At 39.2% G+C, this 11,594-nt stretch overlaps 1 long non-coding RNA gene across 1 annotated transcript; it reads right to left on the bottom strand.

Annotated features, from left to right (window-relative positions):
- Window positions 1-9,195: 9,195 nt before the first annotated feature.
- On the bottom strand, window positions 9,196-11,388 carry LOC134733289 (uncharacterized). The gene is made up of 3 exons (XR_010116779.1): window positions 11,355-11,388; window positions 10,689-10,837; window positions 9,196-9,420 (listed from the first exon to the last, which is right to left on the bottom strand). It is a non-coding gene; the product is annotated as an uncharacterized lncRNA (long non-coding RNA).
- Window positions 11,389-11,594: the final 206 nt, after the last annotated feature.

Below are 11,594 nucleotides of genomic sequence, written 5' to 3'. Positions count from 1 at the left end.
TGTCTTTCAGGGATGTCCCAGAAAGGGGCTGTAATGCTGAAGCTGTCCACTTTCAGACAGTACCTGTGTATCATGCAGAGACATCTATAAACTAGGCCCAAGTTTTCTCTTCCTCTGTTAACTTACTGTAGGGAAATCCCCATGAGGCCATAGGTACAGAGCACAGGTGCAGGCAGTGTACCACTTCCTCATGTAACTTACTTGTGCCTTCAGGGCCTACTTGGGACCAATCACATATACACCACTTCCATTTGATAATTCAGTTTTGCTGTGCATACCTAACTTTATGACTTAGTGGGTCATCTAACACCCAGTTCATCAAAGGTAGGTTGGATTCCTTGGACTCATGGTGGCCCATGGTTAAGCATTCAGTTTCTATTAAGACCCAGTAACAGGAAAAGAGCTGTTACTCAAAAGGAGAGCAGTTATCTGCAGATGATGGGAGGGCCTTGTTCCAAAAACCTGGAGGCCTGATCTGCAATTTACCTATGGAGGCCTGCTAAAGGCTCCAAGCAGCATCCTAATCTACCACTGATACTTTAAGCAACAACGGTGCTTAAAGATAAGGATGCATATGGCCCAAGTGGCAGAGCTGCTTGCACAGCAGCCTGGACCTTTCAGAACCTTCTTTTTGTTCAAGACCCCACTAAAAACTAGTAGCTTTATAGGTCACTTGGGAAGTACACCAGAGTAACACACTAAAATGGGAAATATGTTTCTTCCAAAGTCCTAGCAGGCTCACTAAGCATCGTGCCTCATTTTTTATTGTAGATGAGGCCAGGTACAACAACTTATCCATCTTAGAAGAGATATCTTGACATGCCTCATACCACTGGACCCCTAGAAATTTAACTGAGGTAAAGGCTGCTGAATTTTAGATTTATTTCCTACCCTCTGACATGCAAATGCCTTATCAATAAGTCTAGAGTAGTTGCTACTTCCCACGCACTAGGTCCAATCAGCAGAATGTCATCAATATAGTGGACCAGAGTGATATGTTGTGGAAGGGAAAGACAATCAAGATCCCTGAAAACTATATTATGACATAGGGCTGGAGAGTTGATATACCCCAAGCTCCCAAGGTAGAAAAGAGAAGGTGGGTTACTGACCTTGCCAGCTGAAACCAAACTACTTCTGATGAGCTTTATGGACAGGTATAGAGAAAAAGTCACTTGTCATGTCAATAGCTGCATACCAGATACCAAGGGGGATGTGTTATTTTGCTCTAGCAATGAAACTAAATTTGGCATACTAGCTGCAATTGGAATCATCACGTGGTTAAGCTGACAAAAATTCTCCAAGATCTGTCAACTGTCTTCTCTACAGGCCAAATGGAAGGATTACAGGAGGATGTGGTGGGAATCACCACCCCTGCATCTTTCAAGTCCTTAATGGTGGCACTAATCTTTGCAATCCTCCAAGAATGCTGTATTTCTTTTGATTTACCATTTTCCTAGGTAGAAACAGTTCTAATGGCTTCTGTTTGGCCTTTTGCCCCATAATAGTTAAGAAAACCAATCTGGGGACTCTACCAGCGGCTAAGTATGTTTGTTCCAATTATGCAGTCTGGATTTGAAGAAATAACCACAGCATGGGTTCTGGGACCCACCAAATCCACTGTGAGATAGATTTAAGCTGAAACTACATTGATCACCTGACCTCTGTAAGCCCCTACCTACTCTGACTGGAGTGACATTATGGGTCTCCCAGAATCAATATACAGTTGGCCCTTGAATAATATGAGTTTGAATTATACAAATCCACCTGTATATGGATTTTTTTCAACAAATGCATTAAAAATGTTTTGCAACAATTTGAAAAAAACTTGCAGGTGAACTACATAGATTGGAAATATTTTTAAAAAATTAATAAAAAGCCTGAGCATGGTGGCTGAAGCCTGTAATCCCAGCATTTTGGGAGGCTGAGGTGGGTGGGTCACTTGAGGTCAGGAGTTTGAGACCAGCCTGGCCAACGTGGTGAAACCCTGTCTCTACTAAAAATACAAAAATTAGCTGGGCATGCTGGCATGTGTCTGTAATCCCAGCTACTCAGGAGGCTGAGGCAGGAAAATCTCTTAAAACCAGGAGGCTGAGGCTGCAGTGAGCCAAGATCATGCCATTGCCCTCCAGCCTGGGCAACAGAGCAAGACTACATCTCAAAAAGAAAAAAAATTAAGAAAAATGTAAGTATGTTATGAATTCATAAAATATTTGTGGATGCTAGTATACTTTATCATTTACTACCATAAAATATATACAGATCTATTACAAAAAGTTAAACTTATGCACAGACACACAGTACATGGTGCCACTAGCAGTTGAGAGAAATGAAAATAAATATAAAGATGCAGTACTACATTATAACTGCATAATATTAACTGTAGTGTATACTGTACTACCATAATAATTTTGTAGCCACCTCCTGTTGCTACTGTGGTGAGCTCAAGTATTGTATCTTATTAAAACACCATATGATACTAATCCTCACCACATAAGCAGTTCGTCTCTCCAGTAAATTGCATATTGCAGTAAAAAATGATCTCTCGCAGTTTTCTTCTGTTACTCCTTGTGTTTAGCGCAATACTGTAAACCTTGAATAACACCATGGAACCCATAAAAAGTGCCAGTAGTCATGCTAGATGTGCTCCTAGGACACAGAAAAAAGTCATAACATTATAATAAAAATTTAATTACTTGATACGTACTATAGATTGAGTTTTGCAGCTGTGGTTGTTCATCATTTCAAGATAAATGAATCAAGTGTGAGAACCATTGTAAAAAGAGAGAGAGGAAAAGAGAGAGAGAATTCATAAAGCCCTTGCTGCAGCTACTTCAGCATGCATAAAAACCTTGCACTTTTTTTGGCCGGGTGCAGTGGCTCATGCTTGTAATGCCAGCACTTTGGGAGGCCGAGGCGGTTGGATAACCTGAGTTCAGGAGTTTGAGACTAGCCTAACCAACATGGAGAAACCCTGTCTCTACTAAAAATACAAAATTAGCCTGGGGTGGTGGCACATGTCTGTAATCCCAGCTACTTAGGAGGCTGAGGCAGGGGAATCACTTGAACATGGGAGGTGGAGGTTGCAGTGAGCTGAGATCGTGCCATTGCACTCCAGCCTGGGCAGCAAGAGCAAAACTTGGTCTCAAAAAAACCCAAAAAAACAAAAAACCCTTTTATCTTGTATTGAAAATGTAGTTTTTATTTGGGTGCAGGATTGCTACAAGAAAGGCATATCTATGAACTGTAATATGATTTCAGGAAAAGCAAAGTCATTACATGACAATTTAAAGCAAAGGTGAAGGAACTAAAGCTGGAGAAATTAAGCCAGCAAAGGATGGTTTGATAATTTTAGAAAGCAGTTTGGCTTTTCAAAAAAGTCAAGATAACAGAAAAAGCAGCTTCTGCCAACCAAGAGGCAGCAGATAAGTTCCCAGAAGTCATTACGAAAATCACTGAAGAGAAAGGATGTCTGCCTGAACAGCTTTTAAATGCAGACCAAAAGTCCTATTTTAGAAAAAAAAAAAAAGCCACAAAGGACATGCATTAGTAAGAAAGATAAGTAAGAACCAGGATTTAAGGCAAGGAGGAATAGGCTAACTCTACTGTTTTGTGTAAATGAAGTGGAGTTTATAATCAAGACTACCCTTATCTAGAAAGCCACTAACCCTCAAGCCTTAAAGGGAAAAAGTAAACACCAGCTGTCAGCCTTTGGTTGTACAACAAGAAGACCTAGACAACAAGAACCCTTTTTCTGGATTGGTTCCATTGATGATTTGTCCTTGAAGTCTGAAAGTTCTTTTGATATTAGACAATGCTCTTGGCTACCCACAATTCAATGAGTTCAACAGTGAAGGTATCAAAGTGGTCTACTCACCCCCAAAGACAACATCTCTAAGTCAGCCTCTAGATCATAGTGTCTAGATCATAAAAGGACTTTTAAGGTTCATCACACATGCCACTCTATGGAAAGAATTGTCAACACTATGAAAGATAACTTATGATAAAGAGAACATCATTAAAGTCTGGAAGGATCACTCCATTAAAGATGCAATCATTGTTATAGAAAAAGCCACAAAAACCATCAAGCCTGAAATAAATTCCTGCTGGAGAAAACTGTCAAGGTGTGCATGACTTTACAGGATTTACAACAGAGCCAATCAAGGAAACCGTGAAAGAGATTGTGGATCAGGCAAAAAGATGTTGGGTAAAGAAGGCTTTCAAAATATAGATTTTGAAGAAATTCAGGCATGAATAGACACACTAGAGGAATTAACAAAAGATGACTTGATCAGTGCCAGGCAAGGAGGAAGAAGACAGAAGAAGCAATGCCAACAAACAAATTTATATGAGACAATCTGGCAGAAGCATTCTGATTATTCAAGATTGCTTTTGATTTCTTTTATGACATGGACTCTTATGGGTATTGAACCTAAAGCAAACAGTGAAAGAAGCTTTGGTGCCATATAGAAACATTTTTAGAGAGTTGAAAAAGCAAAAAATGTCAGAAATTACAATGTATTTCCTCAAAGTTACACCAAGTATGATAGCCTTTCCTGCCTCCCTTTCTACCTCCTCCCCCCTTCTGCCTCTGCCTCTAAGTCAGCAATACCAACTTGCTCTTCTTCCTCCTCCTGCTCAGTCTACTTGACATGAAGATGATGAGGATGAAGGCCTTTACGATGAGCCACTCCTACTTAAATGAATAGTAAAATATTTTCTCTTCCTTATGATTTTTCTTAATAACATATTTTCTAGCTTTACTGTGAGAATACAGTATATGATACATATCACATACAAAATATTTGTTAATTGATTATGTTTTGGTAAGGCTTCTGGTTAACAGTAGGCTACTAGTAGTTAAGTTTTGGGGGAGTCAAAAGTTTTGTGCTGATTTTCAATTGTTCAGAGATCAGCACCTCAGACCCCACATCATTCAAAGGTCAACTTTAGTTCAGAACCATTGTCCAGCAGTTATTCAAAGTTCTGATTATTTCTTTTTCTTCAATGCACAGTTACTTTTTTAAGAGGCCATGGGTCCCTTTAGGGAAAGCTGAGAGAAAAATTAACAGTATGAAATTTTGGTAGTGTACCAGGGTTCTTCCTTAGCGGGGACCCTGTCTCTCCTCATTCAAGGAGTTCTAGGTCTGTGAACTGGCTCAAGTCTGGGAGTTAATTGAAGGGCTGTGACTCTCTGTCTTTATGAGTTAGACTTTTGTTCACTATCTGCTTATACAGATCAAGTAAGAATTTAGTAGGCTTCCTATCTATTTCACTTCCAGGAACACATTATTAACTAGCTGTCCTCATAGTTCTCTGAGAATCAGACTATTCTGGTTGATACTGTCCTTTATGGTAACTATGGCCACCTTGCCTCTGGCAGTTGAGTACTGACACAGGATTCAATTACTTCCATTGCATTTAGGTTTTCCAATTGAGTGACTGCAGTTCACACTCTAGGGTCTGGCCTACATAGAAGAACCATCATGGATGTCTTCAAGGATTCTAGGGATCCCCTCACACATTTATTTCTCAAAATAAATTTAGTAAAAGCTAGGTCCTAAATGAGAAATCCACTCTTACATTCCTATTTCTCTAAGCCTTTGAATCCCTTCCTCTACATTAAAGCAAAGGAGACTAGGCAGGTGGGCTGTCTTTTTGAACCATGTTTCAGGCAACCAACCACCAGACAGATAGAGCCCTTTCTTAGTCTCTGAGCAGTATCAGTAAATGCAGAATCTCTGCTTGGTGGGTCTATATCAATGAACTCAGCCTCATCCAATTTTATGCTCCTTCTCCCATTATCTCACACCCTTAATATCCATTCTCATAAGGGTTCCCTGGATTTCTGCTTGTATAAATTAGAAAACACAAGTAGTTCTTTTGGAGTGTAGTATACCTCCTCATGAGTCTGCTGGGACTTGAGTCTAGTTATAGCTCTAGAATCAAAAAGCGGTGGTAGGAGTGGTCCCTGAGGAGAATTGATATTGTCTTGAATGGGAACTGCCTTACAGGAGGCCATTATCATTTCCTCAGGCAATGCAGGCTCAATCCCCTCAGATGGAGGCAGACAGGTTGATACAACTGGGGGATAGTGGGGAGGCTGCTTTTTCTGGGGGTGAAGAGACCTCTTCCACTGGCAAAGAAGATTTACCCAAATTTAGGACTCAGTGTCCCCAACTTCATTAGTGTCTTTCCATATGTCCTCATCTCAACTTACAGGAACCTATTTATTCCCAATGAATATCCTCACTATAATAGTAGACATTCGGTGAAGCTGGGACTTCAGCTTGTGTTGTAATTCAGCCAATCACAAAATAAGGTCTTGTGCCACCATCTGAGAAGGTTAACAGAGTACCCAGTTCCTTACTTCTTATAAGTGGTTGATTAGGAGTATCCAAGGCAGATATTTTGCATATCTCTATAATCAGATCATGCCATAGACTGTCAGTGCCTTTTTTTTCACTACTGGAAAGAGAGTCATTAGCATTTAAAAATCTAATTAGTGTAGAGAGCCAATCCTGGGAACCCCAAAATCAATTCAGAAAAACAGAAAAAAAATTCTGTTTTTTTAAGAACCACCATCAGTACCAAAGTCTGTATCAGTCAGAGTTCTCTAGAGAACAGAATCAATAGGATATGTGTACATACACACCACACACACACACACACACACATTATGGAAATTTGCTCACAAGATTATGGAGGCTGAGAAATCCCATGATATGCCATCTACAACCTGGTGAAAGAGGAAAGCCAATGGTGTAATGTACTCCAAGTCTGAAGGCCTGAGAGCCAGGGGAGTTGATAGTTTACCTCCCAGTTCAAGGCTGAAGGACTGAGAACCAGGAGGGGTAGGGAAAGGCCTGAAAATCAAGAAAGGAGGTACCAGTGTAAATCTTGGAGTCCAAAGGCCCAAGAACCAGAGGCACTGTTGTCTGAAGGCAAGAGAAGTTGGATGTCCCAGCTCAAGGAAGGGAGGGGTGGAGTAGAGAGAAAATTAGCTCTTTCTCTACCTTTCTGTTATATTCAGACTCTTAATGGATTAGATGATGCCTGCCACATCCATCCAAAGAGGATGGATCTTCTTTATTCAATCTACTTATTAAAATGCTAAAGTCTTCCAGAAACACCCTCACAGACATACCCAGAAATAATGTTTTGCCAGTGATGTGGGCACCCCTTGATCTAGTTAAGCTGACACATAAAATTAATCATTAGAGTCTGTCAAGTACCTTCCAGGCATGTGCGTTTTGTGTGTGTGTGTGTATGTGTGTGAGTGAGAGAGAGAGAGAGAGAGAGAGAAAGGGAGAGAGAGAAAAATATGCTAATCTCAAGGGAAATCAGATGACTCCTCAATGTTGGCTGGCATATGCATGATTCTACTAGAAATCATTCTGCCATGAGGAATGAGATGAGTAGCATGAGAAGGCTCTGCCACATTTGACAAACGCAAATGATGCCTTTCCAGATCTGTTTCCTTAAGCCAGAAGATTATATAAACACTTAAGAATTTTAGAATTTCCATACAAGTTTGACAGCCTAAGATTCTGATTTCACAAAGGTGAAATGACAATGCCACGGGAACTGATGAATAGGTTTTAAAATAGAATGAAGCTTTTATAACTCTCTATAAGATATTGGCTTGAATCTCCTTTCGTTTTATTTAGAGATAAAGATTCACCACTAAAGCTAAGTGTACTCTTGATTCAACAAAAATCTACAGACATAATTCTGTTGTATTGGATACTCACTTTCTGTTTCATACAAAAAAAAGTCTGTAAGTGTCAAAGAAAATTTTCTTAAATCAATTGGTATACATCTAATGTTATGGCCATCTGCCTTTGAAAAAAGTGGGCCAATGCTTTACTGATTTGCAAATGTACAAAAATATAGAGATCACCATTGGCTCTGTGCCATGCAGCTGGTCTATGTACGTGTAATCTTGGGATTTCACTGTTACTGTGATGAGTTGGTTGAATGAATGAAACTGTTGAGGTTTTATTTAAGAATCTATTTTTATTTGCTGCTCATATTTCTAGCTTGCATTAACCAGGTTGAAAAAAACGAACCAGTGGACCAAATAGAATAATTACAAATACAAATGAGGTTTTGATGCAGACATTTCCTGATTTAGTTTCATGAGATGTTAATTAATTATTGAGTGGCAAAAAGGGCTTCATGGTCAAATGGGTTTGGGAAGAGTTGAGCTTAGTAAAGTTAAACAGATTTCTTTACTGAAAGATTACTCAGAATTTTTAATATGATAATATGCTTTGTGAATCACTAAGAAAGGAGATATACATATATATAAATATATAGATAGATAAGGGTGTGTGTGTTTGTGTTTGTGTGTGTGTGTGTGTAATCAAACCAAGAAATTTGAGGTACACAATTTGGGAAATACTGGTCTGGAGAAAAGTACTCGTACTGAGAATCAGTGCCTTGGTCTGGCACCTAGTTTGAGTCATTAGCTCGCTGTGGGATCTTATTCAAGTCTTAGCCTCTAAAGGCCTTTTGGTTTTCTCTTTCTCTAAAATTAGGAGATTGAACTATATGACCTTTCAGTCCTTTTGCAGTTCTAAGAAACAAGTCCTGTTTTACAGAAGGGTATTATTAACCTTGTTGATATCAATGACAAAATGTATACTAAGTATCACCATCTTTTCTTAATGTTATATTATGGATCCACAAACCATGAGTTTATCTAAACCATCCTTTAACCTGTGACTCAGCATTTTAAAATAACAAATGTTTACTGAGTTTACTTCTTCTGCTATTTAGATCAAAGACATTCATATACTTTAACTGGTGTTTCCTAGTTTTTATTTTGTTGGATTTTGAGTGAGCCTACATCCAGAAATCTACTTTGTTTTTGGATGCCACCATAAAGTGGCTCTTTTCTGAACTCAAATACCTGAGGCCCCTTAGTCATCTTGAATTAAGTTCTGTTTAGCGCCCTGCAACACTCAATGTCAAACTAAGTAACACTGGCCAAAGTAGATTAGAATCCTTTGTAGGTCTCTCCAAATAATTTGCCTTCTTAGGGATATCTGGTTCTAGGGTACAGTCTAAACATTGTCATTTGGTTTGGAGTCCAAGGACAAGATGGCATCTGAATTCATGGAGGTGAATGCCGTGGTCCCCTCAGTATGGACCAACATCCCGGCAGCTCCTGTTTGGATACCACGGCATTACTTTCTAGCATGATAAATTTTTATTGTCATTCTGGTGGCCCAGACAAAATATGGAATTATTATTTTGTGTAATTTTCCCCTTTGCTTAAACATCTCATGGGACATAACTACCATTTAGACAGTCATTCTTTCCAGTTTATGGAAGTAACCAGTGAAGATGAAAGAGGTAGATATTTTCTTGCCAAATATTGATTAAAATGGATGTTTTAGTTGAGAGAAAAAATACCTACAAAACATAATACATTTTAGTTTATTTAGAGAAATTACCTCAAAAATAAAGTTCAGAAGAATTTCATACCAGGAATCTCAACTTTTTAAAGAAGAAAGGATAGACAAGAGGTGAAAAATATTCTTCACAATATTGTATGTCTGGTGAAACTTAATATTTTTAAGAAAAATGGCACGAATAAAACAATGGTATTAGTCTTCTTCTGTTTTTGAAAAACATATACACGTATGTGGTTTGGAGAGAACCAGTTTTTGGTAGACCAGTGGGCATGGGTACTTAGCAAATGCCTGTGCTATTGCTCCAACTATTCTGATTCATTCTAAGTGAGAGCCAAGAATATGGTCTGGTTTATGTGTCATGGTTCCTTCTTTTTAACATTCACTCTCATCTATACCCTTTCCTAAGGGAGAGAAATATGCTAATGTTAAGGGAACTCACATAACTCCTTAATGTTGGTTGGCATAGGCATGATTCTACTAGAAATCATTCTGCCGTGAAGGCTGAGTAGTATCAGTGCACCCAATGAAGGGCTCTGACACATTTGACAAAAGCAAATGTTCTCTCCAAATCATACATGTGAATATGTTTTTCCAAAAAAGGAGTACTAATACCATTCTTTTATTCATGCCATTTTTTCTTAAAAGTGCTAAGTTTTTCCAGACATACAATACTATGGAGAAGATTTTTCAGCTCTTGCCTATTCTTTCTTCTTTAAAAAGTTGAGATTCCTGGTGTGAAATTCTCTTGAGCTTCATTTTTGAGGTAATTTCTGTAAATCAACTAAAATGTATTATGTTTTGCAATAATTTCCTTTTCTAAGGAAACCAACAATGCACTCAATCAAAAGCAAATATTTCTTCTGCTGCTTTTTGTTGGACCCACGCAGCATAATTTGAAAAGAATGACTAGTTGTGTTAAAGAAAAAGAAAAATTATATTAATAAAGTGCTCTTCTTCTACATTGGCCCCATAATGATTATGTTGTCTGGGTCAATCTGTGGGGTAATTATTACTTTCTATCCTTCTCAGGATAGTTTCCATATGTTCCCCTTTGTCTCAGAGCAATATCCTAATCTGCTGGCATGCTGTTTCATCAGGAAAGCATGCTTGGCTTCTCATAGGATCAAATGCAATGATTCCTTTTCTGGGACTAATGACCACCAAGTATCCTGGGAACAGGCTAAGTGTGGCCTGATCTGGTCAGGCCAGACCCGTCTTAGAACCAAGCAATTATTCTTTGTCCTTATGTGGTGTTCAGCCACTTACAGTTTCTCTGTTTTTTTCTTCTCAATATCTCTTCCCGGATTGATGCATAGGACCTCTATCTTGGGCTTTCCTCTTAGTTTAGAAGTTGAATACGATGGAGTAAGAGGGGTGGGTGGATGAGTTGCAGGAGACCTTAGAGGCAGCGCTAACTTTTGACAAAACAGTAAAGCAGTTGAACAGAAGAAGAGGCAATTTCTTTTTAGAATTTCCACTCTTTCTCCCTCTCTCACTCTCTCTCTCCCTCCCTCCCCCGCCCTCTCTCTTTCACATGCACACATACACACACACACACACACACTCACACACACACATGCATGCTCTCCACCCCTTTCTCTCTCTTTGCCTCCCCATGGCCTCTCCTGAATCTTCTTTTTATTCTCTACTAACTATCAATCAATCTATCATATGGTTTTATTTTTTTCTTAAATATCCACTGATAATATTAAAAGTTATGATTCCTTCAGAATTATTTGCTTCTTATCTGGGACTCAAGACTAAAAGCCCTAAGAACTTAATAAAAGCAAAGCAAAAAGGTTACAGAAAAAGAACTAATTTCACCCTTTTCTAGCTCCTTTGCTTTCTGCTGCTCTGCAATTGGCAGGAGGAGGAGGAAAGGAAGAAAAGAAAGAGGAGGAAGAAGAGGAGGAGAAGGAGGAGGAGGAGGACCTGGTTCCAGCTGCCCACACTCTCCTTGGATGCTGGAGACCACGAGGTGGCAACAGTGCTAGGCGACTCTGGAGTGACCTCATAATGGCCTTGTCTTCCACTGCATCTCCTTCCAGAGCCCAAGAGGCCCTGAGCCTGTGGCACATAGCATTGAAATGGGGAGCAGACAGCCCAGCCATGATGAGCTTGGAAGAAGACCTTCGTACCTCAGATGTTGATTACAGCCTTTGGGACATTGAT

The sequence above is a fragment of the Symphalangus syndactylus genome, chromosome 17, assembly GCF_028878055.3.
Source record: "Symphalangus syndactylus isolate Jambi chromosome 17, NHGRI_mSymSyn1-v2.1_pri, whole genome shotgun sequence".
Lineage (NCBI taxonomy): Eukaryota > Metazoa > Chordata > Mammalia > Primates > Hylobatidae > Symphalangus > Symphalangus syndactylus.
Note: the sequence above shows the minus strand (reverse complement) of the source record. Positions and strands in the feature narration are given on the sequence as shown.